Source organism: Gopherus flavomarginatus, chromosome 2 (assembly GCF_025201925.1).
Source record: "Gopherus flavomarginatus isolate rGopFla2 chromosome 2, rGopFla2.mat.asm, whole genome shotgun sequence".
Lineage (NCBI taxonomy): Eukaryota > Metazoa > Chordata > Testudines > Testudinidae > Gopherus > Gopherus flavomarginatus.
In genome coordinates this window covers 79760314-79779741 of record NC_066618.1, presented here as the reverse complement: position 1 = coordinate 79779741, position 19428 = coordinate 79760314, and the positions used below count along the sequence as shown (strand labels likewise).

The 19428-nt window shown below is 42.9% G+C and overlaps 1 protein-coding gene across 5 annotated transcripts in view; it reads right to left on the bottom strand.

Moving 5' to 3' along the window:
- Positions 1–19428, bottom strand: part of POMGNT2 (protein O-linked mannose N-acetylglucosaminyltransferase 2 (beta 1,4-)) — a 271191-nt gene that overhangs the window by 162077 nt on the left and 89686 nt on the right. The window contains exon 4 of one of the 5 annotated variants that reach the window (XR_007772386.1): positions 3925–4402. The exons of 3 other annotated variants lie outside the window; for them this stretch is intronic. The gene's annotated coding sequence lies outside the window, so the exon portion shown is untranslated. Of the gene's footprint in view, positions 1–3924; positions 4403–11369; positions 11576–19428 lie in introns of those variants that run through there. One more of the 5 variants, XR_007772390.1, reaches the window with a different exon arrangement.

The window sequence follows — 19428 nt, the reverse complement described above, 5'->3', positions numbered from 1 at the left end:
TCAGATGTTTTAAGCCCACACCTTTCTGTAACCTACACATGGGCAGTCCCCTGCATGAAGCCACATTAATGTTCCACAGACAGCTTACTGCAGGATCAGGGCTTATATCTTTCTCACTAAATCACTCATGACCCTGCCCCTTGTAATCAAAGAAATTCACTGTCCACCTATCCAAATGCAGGAAATAAAAATTGAGCGCTTTCATAAAATGCATTTTGGAATTCTTCATTGTGTGTAAGCCAGTGGCTTCCCCCCTTTAAATGAAACAGGCATTACTTTTAGTAATGGATTCATAGCCACGTACCTAAAAGTAAGAGCAGAGCTCCTCACTGGAACCAATCTAGAGAGCTGCTTAAAAACAAATGGTGTGAGATGGCCCTTGGTAAATTATATCCCACGGGCAGCAGCAACCAAGAGAACAGTTATGCAAGTTAGAAGTCAAACATTACTAATGACTTGTGAACCTCAAGAGGTTTGATGGTGCAGTTTGGATAAGAATAAATGTGTTTATCACTCCTCACGTTTAGCCTTTTGTGTGTTGATATGTGCCTGTGTGTCAGTAGTAGATCAGCATGAGCCCATAAAGCATTCCCATGCCCTGAGCAGGAATGCACAGATACCTACCCTGGGAACTGCAAAATCTAGCAGATGAATCCACATTTATCACTAAATCACCAGATATCAAAATAATCCAGTTTTTAGAAGGTAATTTGATTGATGTTCTTTGATACTTGTTTAAATATTTATGCTGAAAAAGAAAGGATGAGATGAGAATATTATTGTGGCAATAACTTTTAAGATTTATGAAGGTAAATTAGTTTGACATTTTATTTATATCCAATGAAGAAAGAGAGAAACTCTCCCTGTGATGGATTTTCCTCATTAGTTTGGAGAATGTCTCAAGTAGAGTTTCTGACATTGTTTCTTTCAAATGGTTAGACAAACAGTTTATCAAAAGGGTATAAAATTGTCAGGAGATGAAGCAGATTAATGATCAGTAACAGGAAGATCACCGAATTTATTATATAAGTAGCAGAGTTGTTGGAGCTTAAGAAACAGTTTATTAGATAACCTTTTTGTGCACACACACATGCATGCAAAATATGAAGACTTCAATATGCAGAATGGATTTACAGTTTGTGTAACAATAAACAGTTCTTTTAAAAGGAGATTATAGTCAGTTTAACTACAGGTGGTGCTGAACTGGAATATCCTTGTGTTGACCTTCTGAGGGAGCACCCATCAAATACTGTGCCCAATACGTGACTCAGGCTTCCACCAACCTAACATGCTCTAACATCCTTTGACCACAAGGACCAAGGTTTTCAAAAGGGACTAAGTGATTCCAGTGCCTCAATTTTTGGGTGCCCAACTTGAGATACCTTAAAGAAGCCTGGTTTTCAGAGGGTGGGTGCTCAGCACTCTTGGAAAAATCAGATCTCTTTAATGTATCTCAGTTAGGGACCCAGAATCTCTAACTACATTTCACGATCTTAGCCAAGATGTTTTGGCGTTATAGTGGGAACCAGTTGCAGACTTGGATCACCTCTACATTTGCATATCAGCTGTCATCTAGAAGAGAACATTTCCTACAAGTCCCGCTGGGGAAGCTATGCACATGCCAAGAGTCACCTTCTCTCCCTCCCCCACCGTTGGGACATTTTATTTTTTAACCCTCTCATTAAAGTCTGTTAGCTCAGGGGTTCTCATGCCCCACCTCTGCCACAACAACTGTTTTTCTGCATATAAAAGCCAGGGTTGGCATTAGTGAGTAGCAAGCAGGGCAATTGCCTGAGGCCCCATGCCACAGGGGGCTCCACAAAAGTAAGTTGCTCAGGCTTCAGCTTCAGCCTCAGATGCCAGGGCTCAGGGCCCCGGGCTTCAGCTTTCTTCCCTGGGCCTCAGTAAGTCTATGCCAGCCCTGCTTGGAGGACCCCCTGAAATGTGCCCGCAGCCCCCTCCTTCCCCAGATCCCTGGTTGAGAATTGCTGTGATAACTTATTATTTTTTACCAGTTCAGAACTGCTTAAATTGCAAGTTGTTTAGGGCAGGTACCTTGTCTTTGTGTTCGTGCAGAACCAAGCATAACAGGACCCTGATCTAGATCTGGAGATCCTGGGCACTATGGCAAAATAAAGTAAAATAAATAAAACTTCACTGTGTCTTTTTTATTCACTTGAAAAACCTTCAGCATTAGAGATTTATGAGTCCCATAGGGCTCTTCCAGCAATTACCTCTGGAATGATAATTGTCTGTCAAATAAAGCAAACACAGGAAAGGAAATTGTGAATCAACTCCCTCCTTGCAATCCTAGAAGGGGCTCTGCCTGCAGCTCTTTGAGGTCATGCTCTCTCCCATGCAGCTGTTTGCTCAGCTTGTAACTGAAACCTGTTCTGCGCTCAGGTTTCAGTTACCCTGCTAGAGGGCTCGGCTGTCACAACTTCTACAATCAACTAACATTCTTCATTAACATTTTCACCAGTAGGTGATGAGAACAATAATTAAGATCAAGAATGGACTTTGCTCGTGATGCTCATGATGGTCCATCGGTGCCAAGAGATCCCTGCACATTGTTCCACAGAACTCTTTGAAGCAGGGTCCTTCTCCTGTGTGTTTGTAGAGTGCCTAGCACTATGGGGACCTGATCCTGGGGGGAGGGCTTCTAGGTGCTACCATATAAAAAGTAATAATCATCCCTAGAACTGAGGAGGGAGGAGGGCCTCCTCCCCCGTAGGATACCCACTCTTCCCTCTAAAAGGAAAAGAAAAGAAAATCTGAACAACAGGATCATGCTCACATTGTACAATACCGAAGGAAAAACTCCTCTTCCTCTCAAGAGGTTTTGGATTGAGTTCTCACTTTCACCCCAGCTATGAACTGTCTGAAGCACACGATAGCTCTTTCTTTGCTCAGATGCTAAGCAGAGCCGGCATGCTGTACACAAAGGATGATAAAAGAAACTGAAAGGTAATTTTTCAAGAGCCTACAGGCGCTGATGGGACAGATCTACCTATATTTGGGAAATAAAAAGTTTGAGATTTCTCTCACTGGACTTGCCTTCCCGAGCCCAGGTTTCTCTAGACAAAATGCAAAACATTTCTCATCATATAGATATAAATAAACTAAATATTTCTATAACCTATCTCTATCAAACCTGGATAATGACAGGGCCCTGAGACCTATACTATTTGTGGCCTGCCCTGGCTGCCTGAGGCTGTGATATCCCGAATTTCTGAGTGGCAGCTGGTGGAGAGGGATACTGGAGAATGGCTATTTTAATTTCATGCTTGGAATCAGTGCTTCTGAATTCTACCTCCTCTTGAGATGGACATCCCAGTGTTAGCCAGTCTGGGTTCAGCAACAGCTTTCCTTGAAGTAATACTCTCAGGATCGGTACTTCCTTAAGCAGAAGCATCTACAATGGCTGTAAACTCTAGAGGGCAAAACCAAGGTGGCAAGAATTTACTGCAGTAAATAGATTAGTACATTTTAAAAAAGATTAGCCCCATAGATGAATGAGAATAGAATCTGTATATTTACCGTAGCTAAGACAAAACAGCCTGGACTAGTACAACCATCCACAGCACAAGTGGATAACCATCTGAGGGTCAGGAGGAAAATTCAAACTCTCCGCAGCACAGAACTAGGCAATGGCACAACTACATGATGTTTTCATCCGTAGAAGAGGAGCTTGGGTTAAGGAAGTCTGAGAAACACTGGTTTAAAAGCAGCTATAAATCTTAGTCTCCAGTTGTCTCCACCAGGTGGCATCAGTTCAACAGGGTGACTATTTTCTAGGCTTGCCAGAACACCTTAAAAGTTATATCATTACCCTGGCAAATTTCAAGCTGTTAGTGCATCAACTCCCTAGCAGATTAATCCACAGAGCTGAACTTTACACACGCATGCACTCTTCCCCCTCAGTGTCATTGTAGATTTATACGAGTCACCCAAGCAAACAGTTCAGGGCCAGTGTCACAGAGAAGGGGGATGGATGCTGGTAGCAATACAATACTGCAGCAGCTATGGATGTGCTTAAATCAAAACTTGGACCCAAATATTCTCCCAAATTTAGGTGGATTCAGAATCCATACCCACTGCTGGCACCTCTCAGATCCAAAAGCTTAGGCCAGGGCATTCAAATTTCGTACCTGAATCTTGCGCCTGTCAATAACTTTTGCTAAACATAACTATAGCAGTCACCAGTCTTCTGTTTTCCTGCTTCCAAAATATACAAGTAGCAGCTTTTGAGTTCAGATTGCTGCAAAGGGAGCGTCCCACATCTAGAGAGAATTCCGTTTGTCCCCAGTGAAAGTTGCTGAAGCACTAATCTGTTTTGCTAATTAAAGACAGCCTCCTAAGAAAAATCTCCCCTCCATGGGCTGCTGATGCCACATCATTCCTACAAAGAAAGGAAGCAATTATTATACAGGAAAGAAGAATCACAAAGCTAGACTGACACTTTGCAGCCACAATGGAAAATGAAATTTCACATACATGGCAGAAGGTGTTTAAAATGTGCTACAAAAATTATGCGGAGGTTCAGAAATTGAAGCTCCAAATCAGCTCCCCATCAGGTACAGATGCAAAGACATTAAGAAAGACACCAAACATGGCACATTGAAAACATATGGTATGCATCTGTCTTGAATATTTCATTGTGTATCCTGTCTAGCAGAGCACTCACTGAGAGATTAAAATTTTACCGCCCCTGCTCCGCAGCCAGCTTTAACATGGCTCAGCCTTCTTCATCATGCCAGTATAGGATTAAATAGTTATCCTTGTGCGCCTGAAGGTAATCTCCCCTCCTGCTCAACGGAAGTGAGTCGCTTCCATTGAGCGGCAAGAGCCTCTGACACTAAGCTGATATTCAGAAATCAAGAATATCTTTTCAAATGACTTGGGAATGTGTTTCTCAATCTGTCAGTTCCGAGAGGTGTGGGCTGGAGATAAATTTAGGTCTAAGGTAAGTAATGTGTCATCTGGCAAAGTACTGTTTAGAAGTTTATTTGGAATTCTTTAGGACAGGGTAGGAGAGGGTTCAGGCATGAAGGAGCTCCGTTGCTAGGAGCCTGTCTTACCTTAAAAACAAATGGGACAAAGGCCATAAGCATTCTGGAATTATCATCAGCCCAGCCTAATGCTGATGTGGTTTGATGCTGTCGTGGTTCAACGCTGTCAGAAAGCGTTTAGTGCAGATAGGGACGGGTATGTGAGAAACTGACATATTTCCATTAATGCATCAAAACCCAGCTCCGAAGTCCATTGAAGCCAAATCCTAAAGGCCTATTGTATGGAAAGATACACCAGCTACAGAATGATTTCCTCACTATCAGAGCCAGCGCTAGGCATAAGCAGATTGCTCAGGGCCCCAAGCAGCTCAAAGGGGCCCCCTGTTCGATTTTTATTATGTGTTGGGGGGAGCAGTTTCAAAAAAATATTCCTGCTTAGGGCCCCCAACGGGCTAGCACCGCCTCTGATGTTAAGCAGATATTTGGCAATCTACATACCAGTGTGTGTTGGAACTGGGACTCTCACTGTTGAAACAGCAGTGCAGTAACTTCACCTTTATACCAAGCAGTTGAAGTCTGTCAGTCAAAAGTTAAACAACACCTGCACCAGTTTGGCTGCCAACAACTCTGCTATTCATTCCAAGAGGGAATGCCTTCAGTTAATTAAATACAATCCTATGCTGAATTGAATTGTGACTTTAAAAGGCAACACAAGGTTAAAGATTTAAGTAGAATTAAGGTTCTCAGCTCTTTAGCTCACCCTGCTGACAGCAGCACATAGATAAAAGTACAGATTAATTTGTATGACATATAACACTAAGCTCTGACCCTAAACCTCCCAGTACACAGGTAAACCTGAGTGAGTTAAAGACGAGGGAGAGCTGATCCAGCAGTCTTCACTTAGGCAAGACTCACGTTCAAATGGACAGGAGTCTTGTTTGACTCTGCATGACATTCAGGCCAGGTCTACACTGTACATTTTTGCTGGCATGGCTATTTTGGTTAGGGGTGTGATGAGGTGTGATTTGTGACAGCTCCTGCAGAGGCAGTTCTATCAGTAAATCTGCGCTGTCACCAAGACAGCTTGTTTCGCTCAGGTGACTGTGTGTAGGGTATGCAAAAAAGGTGTACTGGCAAAAGCAGAGCTTCGCCAGTAGAAGCTGCAGCCACATTAGCAGCATTCTGCTGGTATATACCAGGAAAGCCTAACCAGTATATAGACCTGGCCTCAGAGACTGAACTGTCATTTCACAGTCTAGATGACCCTTAGGATAAAACTGAGATACATTGGCCAGGCAGTATGAGAGAGTAGGTACTTACACTGCGTGTGCAGTACTTGATCTATGAATAAACTCTGGAGACTCCAGGACTGATCATCCACATCTCCTCCATGTAGGTTTTAAGCTTTTTGGGGCAGGGACCATCTTTTGTTATGTGTTTGTATCATGCCTCGCACAATGGGGTCTCTAGGCACTACTGTGACAACTAATAATTATTATTGCTTATTATCTCTTAGTATCATAAAGAGTCACTGAGGCTGTTTTTCAGTAGGTTTCAACTCTCAAATTTGCACTGGCAACCACTATAAAAACGTTTGTAAGTCAGACAAGCATAACAGTTTATCATCTGTGAAAGATTTTTAAAAATAAATGAGCCCAGTCAGATTCTCTCAATGCATTTCCCCCTTCACTTCCCCACACTAGCAGTCGAGTGATACTGAAGAGACTCAGACAGGACTTTTGAAGAATATTTACAGTAGATGGCACTAAAATTCTTATGAGCCAATAGACTTGAGAAAAACCCTCAGCCCTCTGATCTGCCAACGCCAGAGCCACAAGCTACAGAGCGAGTGAAACAAGCTGGCTCAAAGACATCACAAAAAGTTTGCTCATTCACTGTTGCAAAATAATGAATGCTGAAATTTAAAAGGTGCTGTTCAGGTGTAACCATAGTGAATGCTGGCATCTGAGGCCTTCCATCTAGCATGGTACCTTGAAATGATAGTGCCTTTTAAATTAAATTAGCATTAAAACATACAGATTCACACTTCCAGAAGCTGTGATCCCACCTCTGCTCTGATGGAGGGCTCCAGAGAGCCACCTAAAGTATACTTTGATTGAATGAATCTAACTCAACTCAGAGACCTTTGCAATGTGGACAATAATCCTGTATTAACAACTCTCTCTTTCTTTCCCATGTATTTTACTCAGCCATTCCTCTCTTTGTGTAGTTGATCAGCCCTTTCTCAAGTTATGCTGGCTCAGCCTTTCACTCCCTGCAGGGGACAGCAGAGAATGGTTTCCTCTTTCTATCTGTTGAACAGGATAGAAACTCAAGGGCAGTGGTTCCCAAACTTAAACAACCTGCGATCTTCTTTCACTAAAATGTCAGGTCTTGTGAACCCCCTCCTAAAAATGAATATTTCCAAAGATTTTCTCCCTCACCTCAGCATAAATTATCAAAGCAGTGATCTTGGAAATATAACATTTGTTTTTGTGACATGCTTATTACATGCTATTTCTTCATTTTTATTTATCACTACAGTATTTTTATTACATCATGAAAACAGCAAAACTCTTCCAAGATCTCACTTTCATAGCTTGCATCACTTTGAATAAGTCTGTTTTAAGACAAGGCTCCTATCAGAGGCCCCAGTAGAAAAAAGAGGTGCAGGTCAAAGCTTCTGTGCACCCCACAGCCAGGGGAGGCACTGCCGGAAAAGTGAGGGGGACCACAGGGGCCACTGGAAAAAAAGAAGAGGGACACGTGGGGGGGGGAGGCACCTCTGGTTCCTATGTTTCATCAAGCAGTATTGGATGTGAAACAGCAGGAAGGTATTTAAGAAGCCAACTCAAAGAGTTCCTCCTACACAAGCATTCAGGTCTTGAGCAGTCCAGGTTAACAATGCATGTTATAACAAAGCTTAAACTTGTTCTTCATAATAATTTTAAAAAACAACACTAGCTGCCTATTTCATTTTAAAAACAGAAAAAAGATATCCACCTCCTTTTCTATTTCATATAAGGAGTCTCAAAGTTTAAATCTCCTCAGTGTGATAGATATGCTTGCTTTGATATGCTTAGCTCTTGGAAATCCCCAACGCTCCAGGCTGCTGGCCCCATGCTGCCCGGGGTCCCTAGGGACACCTTGGTCCGCCATTAGGGAATTTTTTCCCCCGAGAACTCCTTGTAACGTTTTGTGAACCCCCAGGGGTTCACGAAGCTCCGTTTGGGAACCACTGCTCTATGGGTTACTCTACACTAAAGGTCTCTGGTGGGGAAGAATGTAAAGAGTGCAGGGAATCCTGATCCTGCATTAGTGAGAGTGCTGCTGTGTGGCCACCAAGTTAGCCCATGTCTACACTGCCACTTAAGTTTTGCCGACATATGTCCCTCAAGGGTGTGAAATCGCCCCCACCTCCCAGCAACATACTTTTAGCTGGCATAAGTGCCGTTGTGCACAGCGCTACATTGCTGGGAGAGCTCCTCTCACTGACATAGCGACCGCTGCTCATTGGGGGTGGTTTAATTATGTCCACCGGAGAGCTCTCTCCCACCAGCATAGAGCGGCTACACAGGAGCCCTTACAGCAGCACAGCTGCAGTGGTACAGCTGTGCTATGGTAAGGTCCGTAGAGTACACACCACCTCACTTCTGATCTGCTCTCTGCAGAGGGCTATGACGCCCACTTCCCCTTATTGCACTCACAAGTAGCCTCCGATCACACTTGCCCTGGCGTGCACCAGCGTTGTATTCCCTGTTGTGCACCACCCACAGACTTGCAGGACAAGGTCCAAATCTAGAGCGAGCTGATCTGACTTAGACCAACAAAGCAGCACTATACCCTGTAAATGGCACAACCCCCATCTTGGCATTAGCTAATGATTATTAAATTACATCATTAATTATTATTAACATCCAATTCAGCAGCATCCATGGGAAGCTGTGGTTTTCACCTTCCCTCCCACCCAGCTCACCTGAGTGCTAAGTGTCTGTGTGCATGCATCGCACACAGGGCCACTGAGTGGGTTTGTGCCCCAGTGAAAAATTTTTTTCAGGCCCCCCCAGCAAGGGCGGACCAGCTAAACAGGGCTGATGAAGCCGGGCCCTAGACCCCCTTCCAGACTGCCAGACCCCAGTAATTTGTACTGGCTTCCCCCTGCCTCTAGTCAGCCCTGATCGCACAACTAAAAGTCCTCCAACAAACAAATCTAAGCAGCAAGCTCTACATCTCTTTGTACACGATAATTGCCCAAGGCACCTCAAAGCTGACAAAGCTCAGTGGGGGTTGCTCAGCCTGTGGGTTGCACCAATACATTGTCTCCTTTAGCCAGCTGGGGTGTTAATAATGTGCTCTCTGACAGCACTGGTAATCTCAAAGCCTCACTGTGTCAGCATATGCACTGCAATGGAATTCCCAGAAGTCATTAGGCCAGTGGTTGCCCTGGGAGAAAGGGAAATGTAGCATCACAATAGCCTACTGCTAATATCACAGGGCAGGCTGACAGGTGACAACTAGGAAGAAAGTGGCCCTGCTGCCATTTCAGTAGGTTTATTACATTGGGGCAAATCAGGACAAAGTGCTCAAATCGGCCAGAGAGAACAGAGTTGGAATAAAGAAGAGGGAGAAGATATTGGTATTTCTTAGTGCTCATCTCTTCTCCCCTCTTCTAAATTCAATAATGAAAGAGCACTGCTAGTCACTGTGCACCATCTGTATTCCATGCACACCTCTTCCCTACGAGACAGCAAGCCTTAGCAGCCAAGCCATCAGAGTGTTATTAAGATGACACTGTTCACAATGCAGAGGAGATGTTTATGAAGAATCATAATGCACACAGGAGTCTGGCAAGCCTTTTTAACAGAGCCATGTTGACCACAGATTCATCTCATCCTATCCAACAAGGATAATATTTCCCTCTCTACTTTTTTTAGCCTGTGACCAAACAATCTCTCTTTCTGGTGTCACAAGTTCTGAACCTGCATGTTATTTATCACAGGGAACAATGTTTTCGCCAACCTGGCCACACCCAATATCTCCACTCTGAATTATTACCCTAATGCAATTATTACTCTCTATTAATGGGCAGCGAGGCATTGTCCACTCCATCACCCAGAAAAATGGCTAGAAGGGGGTATGTAGTTTCCAAAGGGTTAACCTTTCACTGTTTGCTGCTTGCATTTTACCCCCACCTCTTATCCTGGCAAAATTCCAATTTAGATCATTACAATCTATTTAGCTAAAAATAACTCCTGCATTTCAGCTGAAAAGTATTTTTCTTTATTTCCTGACCTTAACTCTTATACAGTGGTACTGGGAGCTGCTAAACTCCCACCCCAGAGATGGCTGCCTTTCAGTGTTCGAGGTAGTAATTCAGATGGACAGGAGCTTCGCCAGAATGAGGACTGCACACTCATTGTAAAGTACTTTGGGATCCCTCTGGATGAAAGGGGCTGTATATGGCCATCACTTGCAAATGACATAACATCCAGCATTCTGAGCAGTGCTTATTCTGCTGACCTCTGCCTCTTCTCCCCCTCTTTTCTCTTATTTCTAATCTGCTCTCGCAAAGAGACTCCATTTTATTTTGGAGCCGTGGTTGTGACAGTTGCTTCTGCAGCACCTTGTGCCTGATAGTTGTAGACAGCCATCCCTGTAAAGCTGTTTCCCCAGTACACACCAGATCCCCAAGTGAAGGTCTGCAAAAATGAGAAAATCCTATTTACTTTCTGTTTACACAAAGGACTACTGGTCTTTTTATGACCATGGCTTGATCAGGTTTCCTCTATCTGCATTTTTGCAAGCAGGCTAGTAGCTGAAACTTGCAAGACATGTCCTCTGGAATTGTGGTCTAAGCACGAAGGGCCATACGAATGTTTAGCATGTCTGGCAGGTAAATACTTTGCAATGCCAGCTACAACAGTGCCATGCGAACACCTGTTCTCTCTTTCGAATGAACTTGTAAATAAGAAGCAGGCAGCATTCTCTCTCGTAAATGTAAACAAACTTGTTTGTCTTAGTGATTGGCTGCACAAAAAGTAGAATTGAGTGGATTTGCAGGCTCCAAAGTTTTACATTGTTTTATTTTTTTGAGTGCAGTTATGTAAAAAAAAAGTCTATATTCATAAGCTGCACTTTTAAGATAAGAGATTGCATTACAGTACTTGTATGAAGTGAACTGAAAAATACTAGTATAAATATCTGTAATAAAAAATAAAATGAGCACTGTACACTATAGTCTGTGTTGTAATTTAAATCAATTTATTTTAAAATAAAGAAAACATCCAAAATATTTAAACAAATGGTATTCTATTATTCACAGTGTGATTAAAACTGCTACTAATCGTGGCTTTTTTTTTATTAGTTTGACAGCCCTAATGAAAATATATCCCGCAGGGAGATCTTCAGAGTCAGGGCTCAGATTTTCAGTCCATTTGGTCATGTATTAATCCACAGTGGTGGTGCCAGGGCTGCTTGGTGCATTGAACTTGATGATCATTTGGAAACAGGAGGGTTGCTGCAGTTCCCAGCTTACTTTTTCTTATTTTGCACAAAATAATTTTCTGGAAAAACATGTAACTATGTGTATTACATCCTTCGATACAATCTTTCTCATTTGAACCTTTCTTTGAAAGAATGTTGACAGCTGCATTATAAACTCAAAATGAAAACAGTGGAATTCCAAATTCCCATCCTGCTTTTTGCAGTTCTTTTCTTTTAATATTTTTGGCCAAATTTTACTAGAGAGGGAGTTTTCATTGCATTGTTAGAGGATTAATATAATGGATACAATGCCACAGCTTTTATTTAAAAGTGTCACTATATTTATGCAGGTGTTCAATTGCAATTGACAACCCTGGCTGAATCTTAAAGATCTCAGATTAAAAGGAGTGGTCCAAGTCCCGAGGCGTTTATGTACATAGTCAGATCATGATTTTCTCTTCCTGACCTGCTGTAAAACTAGTTACTGGCTCCTCTGTTTTAATTAACTATTAGAGTCAACATAAGTACAAAAGCTGAAGGTGACCTATTCCTGGCAGATGGCAACTCCATTAACCTGCTCTTCTCTACATGCATGTAACACTTACTGATATTGATGGGATATTCACTCACATAGTGAAGAATCTTGCAGCTAGGATACTATATACAGATCTGATAAGAGAAACTTGATTTAGAAATGGTCCTCTGTAATTCTGGCCAGGCACATAGACTCATGACAAAAAACAACCTCTGTCTGCACACATAGATCTGGAATGCTGATATTTTGAAACAGACAGGAACTGTAGGGTGGTGTCATCACAAACCAAGAATTCCAAATTTGTATTCTGCCCTCTCTTTATCTATGGCTGGGGCATGTGCCCAAAGATACTAATTCTCCCCTGGTGCTGCTGAGACAAAAACACACAAAACCTGACCTGGAGGAACGTCAGAACGCCAAGAAGGTTTGTTCATAGAACAAGCTCTAGAAAAGAACCTGGTGTTTTTGCTCTATTGACTCTAGGAATTGTAAACCCCAACTGGAAGTCTTTATGAACTGATTTGAACATCATATTCCAGGGTGCTTTTCCCAGCTCATGGCTATGCCATAGCACTGCTAGTCTCAGAACTCTGGGCATGAAATGAAAAAGCCAACACTAGTTATTCAGGAAGTCTTCGCCTATAAGAACACCAGCAGGTGAGCTAATCCAATCTGACTCTGGAATGATGGCGGAAAAGAGGACAGATGTATGTACACAGTGTACTGCATAGTCCTTACAACCAGGAATCACTACGGAAAGAGAACCTCTAATCTAACATAAGTAAATTTCAATATGAGCTCAAAGATGGATTTTTCTGGAAGAAATCTATTAGCACCAGTGGACAGATGAGTTGCTATTTTTATTATAGTTAGAGCTGCTGTTTCTGGAGCCATTTTTAGGCAGGGTGTTTGAGCTTTCTTTCTGTTCCAGTACTCAGCCAGGGACACACAGCCCCACTCATACTGACGGCTGCTTTTCTCTTCTGCTGACTCAAGAATGGGAATGGGTAAGCCACCACTTTTCTCAGCTTGACTTGCTGAAAAAGTAGTAAAGGCACAATTCCATCTTGCTTGCATAGAAGCTTTGCCTTTGTTTTAATCCTTTGGAGACAGCTTTCCAAAAATCTTCCTCAGTGAATTATCAGCACTATCATTTATGTCAAAATCTAATAAAACGTGAATGTTTCTGAGCAAACAAATTTACAGGCTTCAAGGAGTTGAGCTCACAGCAGCTAAAAGAGACTATATATATTGCACTTTTTGGTCTTAAAGAGAAACATTAGTTATTACCTCCAGCTGGGCCTAAATAATTGACTCTACAAATCCAACAGCTTCAGAATAAGAAATTGCAAATAATAAGTTGCCTTATGTGATTGTAGCTCCAGGCTGTGCTACAGCAGAGATAGTTGGCAGAAGGCCACGGAAGGCCCATTCACACTCTGAAGACAGCAGGTCTCTGCCTTATGCACAGACCTCATAACTGGCCTTGCTTTCTCCTGTTGCAGAAAGTGAGGTGGATCTTCTTCCCACAGGCTGCTCTTCACTAGAAAATTAGGTCATGTTAGAACATGACCATGAGCAGTCATGTTAACCAATACAATGTTACATATGACTTTACAGACAGGCAGGGGAAGTCATAGTTAACATCAGGTAACTAACCGTATCGTTCCAGTGGTGTTTGCCCATGACCATTTAAACCTGAGGGCTGTGCTGCCTGCTAAATTGAGTTTAACATGGTGTTAGCTAATGAATCCTCAAGGACGTGTATTAACATGACCTAATATTGTAGTGAAGACAGGCCACTGAATAAAATTCATCCCTGTGCAGAGGAGATGTACAAGGTGTATGCACTGCTTACCTCCCACTTAAATTCCCAAGAGAGGTTGTCTCCCACTGTGAGTTTTATTTTTTAATTGAACTGAACTTGATGCAAGTCTTTTGATCTGATTAATAAGACAACATTTGTTCAATTTTCTGTTTCAATAAAACACAGGATTAGAATGTCAGAAAGCTCTGCTGCTTTATGTTCATTTGAAGGGACTATAAAAAAAATGTGGAAGAACACAGTACCAAAAGCAAGACACACTATATGAATAGAGGTGTTAAGAAGAAAATACTGCAGTAAAAGTGTAGCTTAGCACGTGTGATCATGTCTCCCTCTCATTGTCCTCAGAGACTGAGGCTATGTTTTCACTGACAATAAAAGGTACTGTATGTTTTTACAGTGAGAGAGAAATATCAATCTGAAATCCTAGTGGGGACAAGGGACTGTAGTTTTTACCTAGATGTAGATGGCAGTTATGACAGCCTCTAACAGACAGTTTCTCATGGCTGAAGCCCTGCTTGAGCTTGTGTGATTAGATAACTGTCCTTCCGGGCCCAATTCACCAAGACACTTGAGCACATGCCTCACTTTACCCGTATGAATAAACCTCTGGCGATATACTTAATTAAAGTGAGGCACATGTTTAAATAGCTGGCTGAATTGGAGCTTTGGTGCTGAAGGTCTCCAGCTTCATATGTAGCCTTTCACATATATCCACAGGTAAGATTGATTAATGCTGTAATGCAAGCAGAGAACCAACAGGCCCAAGGCCTAAAAGGTAGTTTGCTTAGTATAGCTAATGAAGGCCTAGGTTTAGCTTGACATGAGGAACCGACGGGTAGGTGACAGCAAATCACAAGATTAAGCCAGTCATAAGAAAATTAGCTAATAGGAAGTATGAAACTGCAAAGTAAAGGTTATTGGTATTTTAGGATAAATTTAAATAAGTTTAACTGACACTTGTACATGAACTCCAGGAATACTACAAAAATACCATACAACTAATTGACAAAGAATAATGATAAAGAAGTAAATAAGAAACAAATTAACAGCGTGAACTCCCTAAGACATGGGGTGCACAAGCTTAGATAAGGAAATGAGGGTGACACACGTATGAATTTGCATAAAATCAAGGAGCCGTCAGCATAACCAACGGTTGGTGACACTAGGCATAACCCTAGGTAACTCAGGAGGGTGGAAGATCATGAGTGCCAATGAAGCCCTCCTGCTCAGGCCTCAATGAACCAATGTTCCTCCATGTTAAACACTTTGTGTAACCTAGTGTAACCTAATGTAGCAATAGCTGCAAAAATGTAGTGTTAGCAGTTAGTTTTCGGTTGTAACAGACAGTTCTCTGCTGTAATACATTGAAGCTAGGCTAAAGCCCGCTCAAGGCCGTTTTAAGTATACATGTCTCAGCAGCGGAGAGGGGGGAGGAAGGGGGAAGACAAAAGATTGAATGAGAAAAGATACTGCAGCTGGATGGGAAAGGAGGGGGGAGTGAGAGATCAGCTAGTCAGCAAGAAAAAACGTTCTCAGAAAGCAACTGGGATATAAAAGGAGGAAACTGCTTGTGTTAGGTGTGCATGATTTGAGGTGTTCATTTCCTTGCACCGCTTTGAGATCTCAAATAAACTTTGTTTGCTTCTCCACCCTGCTGTGTTTATTGGCGCGGCACATGGGGCGACGGACCCCCCCACGCTGTTGCTTGGCCTCAGGCACTTAGATGCCGGCAACACAACTACAAAGGATAATTCTTAGTAGGGAAAGGTGTGACCAATGTGCTGACGACCACCTACTGCGTGTCGCATAGCTTCGCAGGCAATTGTGTAAGTAACACAAACATTGGTTATATGGCATTATCTTTCAATTCTCTTCTATATTGTAGGAGGTTTTTAGTAGCCAAACCAAACAAATACAACTGTGGTGTCCATGTTTGTGCACCACAGGATCGTCATCCTAATAAGACTACCACTGAGAGGTTATCTGAGGGCTGAACCTACCCAGACCATTATAGCATAGATCCTCACAACTTGGGGTGGGCAATCAATCAAGAGTAACTTAAAACTACAGATAAGGCTACAATTGCCATTGATTACCACAGTGTCTGTCTACAGCCTCATTTCATTACATTGCATTGTGTACTGCAACAGAGCCTGCAAGGATTTTCATACAGATCTTTACCTTTTCAGTGGCTTTTGTGGAAATAAAGAGAGGGCAGCAGGGAACAGATGGCTGATATATTTAGGAGGGATTAGAAGCTGAAAATCAGTAAGGATAAAACAATAGACCAGTGCTTAGAGTTCATTAGGTGACGATATTAGAGTCAGTTGCATTGTGTTTTTGCTTAGAACTAAACAGGAAACCCAATGTAACAAATAATGTGAACGCAAGTTGTCTCTGCTTCAGCAGATCATAGACATTTTATGACGCATCACAGTTCAATGAACGCAGGAAGATATGCACAGCACAAAACCATGTATTTTTCTGTCACAGTAGCTTAGTAAGATCTAAGCATCTGATTACACAGGAAAGAAAGCAGGAAAAGCAAAGTAGAATTTTTTTTTTAACCCTCTCAGCCTGAGGGTTTTGCTTTTTGTTGCGGGGGGAGGGACACTTTCTGCTCCAGGACCAGTCACAGTTTTCACACATTTCTTTTAGTCTCATTCATCACAAGGTATTTGTATTGCTATTTGCTATATTTTTATGCCTGTAACACTATCACCTCCCTACCTAAATGTGTTTGTTTTTTCTGTTATGTACTTTGTTGTAAGTAGCAAGGCAGTATCTAGTGTGATGGGTTTTCTGTACCCCTCCTCCCCGCTATCCTTGCATTACATCAACTCTGGGGTTAGAATTCAGATACAGTTCTCTAGATAGTGTTGAAATATGGCGCGAGCCAGAACTAGCTGAAGATAACATAGCTCATCGTTTAGTGAAGAATATAGCAGTATATGTGACTTCCAGCAGTCGCCGTGACTGCAACCTGCAGTGGTTGGAAGCTGTAGGGTCCCCCACTGGCCACTGGGGCAGGAAGCTGTGGGGTACCCCCACCACCTCTGGCAGCCCCCACAGCTTCCTGCTGCCAGAGAACCCCCCCAGCTCCTGGCAGGCGGTGGCAGGGAACCTCCAGCACTCTGCTGCCGGGGGCAGCGCTGCGGTGGAACCCCCGAGTTCCGGGTCACCAGGAGTGGCAGGAAATCCCTGAGCTCCCAGCCGCCGGGGTGTCAGGCAGCTCCAGGCTGCTGTGGAGAAACCCTAGCTCCTGGCCCCCATGGGTGGCAGGGAACCCCTGAGCTCCCAGCCCCCAGGGACAGCGGGGGACACCTGGAGCTGCAGGCGGCAGTGGTACCTTGCAGCCCCCAGTTGCTATAGGCAGCTCCTAGTCCCTGCAGCTGCCCCGCTTGAAGTAGCGTGGAGACCCGCAGATCCCCATTTTGTCAGGGATATTTTTAGTAAAAGTTAGGGACAGATCACGGCTTCCATGAATTTTTCAGTTTTGCCCATGACCTATCGTGACTTATACTGAAAATATCTGTGACAAAAATCTTAGCCTTAGTTATAGTCAATGTTCTCAAGAGGACAGATGAGCATGTCCAGTACCAGAAGAAGAGGGACAAAAGACTGGAACAGCAGCATGCTGACAGGCAGGAGGAAAGCCTGAAGTGTGCTACCCAGGTGACGGCCAGGGTTTTAGTGAGGCAGCAGGCACGTGCAAAGCTGGGGACTTACCAACTGGAAGCGACAGAGGAGGAGAAAAACCTGGATGTATTCATCAATCACAGACTATAGCTGCCAATGAGATGCAGCTGTAAAATAGACTACTGCAATCCTAGGATTCATTAGGGAGGTATTTCCAGTAGACATACGAAGCATTATTAACATTGTACCAGGAACTGGTCAGACCTCATCTGTGTGCAATTCTGATCTCCATGTTTAAGTCAGATGAATTCAAACTGAAACCAGTGCAAAGAAGGGCTACCAGAGTGATCCGAGGAATGAAGAACCTACCTTACAAGAGAAGACTTAAGGAGCTGGCCTTATTTAGACCAACAAAATGAAAGCTGAAGGGAGATATGATTGCTCTCTATAAATATATTAGAGGGATAAATACCAGGGAGAGAGCGGTTAAGCACCAACATTGGCACAAAAACAAATGGATATGAACTGGCCATCAACAAGTTTATGCCTGAAATTAGGTGAAGGTTTCTAACCATCAGAGGAGTGAAGCTCTGGAACAGCCTTCCCGGGGGAGCAGTGGGGGGCAAAAAACCCTAACTGGCTTCAAGACCGAGCTTGATAAGTTTATGGAGGGGATGGTACGATGACATTGCCTACAATGGCATGTAACTGATCTTTGACTACTAGCAGCAAATATCTCCAATGGCCAGTGATGGGACACTAGATGGGGAGGGCTCTGAATTACTACACAGAATTCTTTCCCAGGAGTCTGGCTGGTGGGGCTCACCCACATGCTCATGGTCTAACTGATCATCATATTTGGGTTCAGGAAGGAATTTACCCCCTGGCAGAGATTCTGGCGCGGGGAGAGTGGGAGGGTGTTCATCTTCCTGTGCAGCATGGGGTACACGTCTCTTTCTGTTCTGAACTAGAGTAAATGGTGGATTTTCTGTAACTTGAAGTCTTTAAATCAAGATTTGAGGACTTCAGTAACTCCGCTACCAATGTTCTGGGAGGCTGAAAATCTGCCTATTTCTAAATAAGGGATTAATGATTATAATAAAATAATCTGTTGGTTGCTTACAGGCTGCTCACCTCTATTAAAACAATACAATTACATCATGCTAAAATAGTATAAAGATTTTCCCCAAGAAGAAGAGTGTATCATCGGTGACAATGTTGATAGCTACATCTACCCAAAGGCAAACTGCTACCTTAACTAAGGACTTGATGGGCTTCATCTTCAAAAGGGACTTATAACGAGGCCTCTAAAACTGATCGCAATTTTGTATGCCCAAAGTTTTGATCTGCATAACATGCATGTGCAGGCAAAAGCATACACAGGCTGGAAGTTTGAAAACAAAAATCTGTTTCTTCCCCACAGTCTTTACCCTCCATCATGCGGTACGTATGGCAATCTGTCATACAAAATTGCTCATGATAGCTGGGCTACAGCTGATTCTGATTCCTTACTGCTTTAGCAAAAAGCAATTTATTTTCTTATGTTGATCATCATAACAGGGCCTAAAGGGATCTTAGCACAAACACATACAGGTCCCTAAATACATGCAGAATCCTGACAGCTTATCACATTCCAAACTCCAGCCATAGAGAAAAACAACATGCCAGGCAGGGAATTTGCATTTGGAGGGGCAGGGGGGGAGAAATCACTGAAGGAATTGAATTGTAAAACACTTCAATCCATTTCATTATTTAAAAAATACGGTGACAATTTTACATTTCAGAAATTTTACTTTAAAAACAAAGATGTTAACATCTTTTCACCTGTTGCAGAAGCAAACACAGCACCTACAGTGTTTCCTCCTCTGTTGTAAAGAGAAAGAGAAAAAAAGTCAATTTTGCACAATATCTCTATTCCCACACCTCTGCTG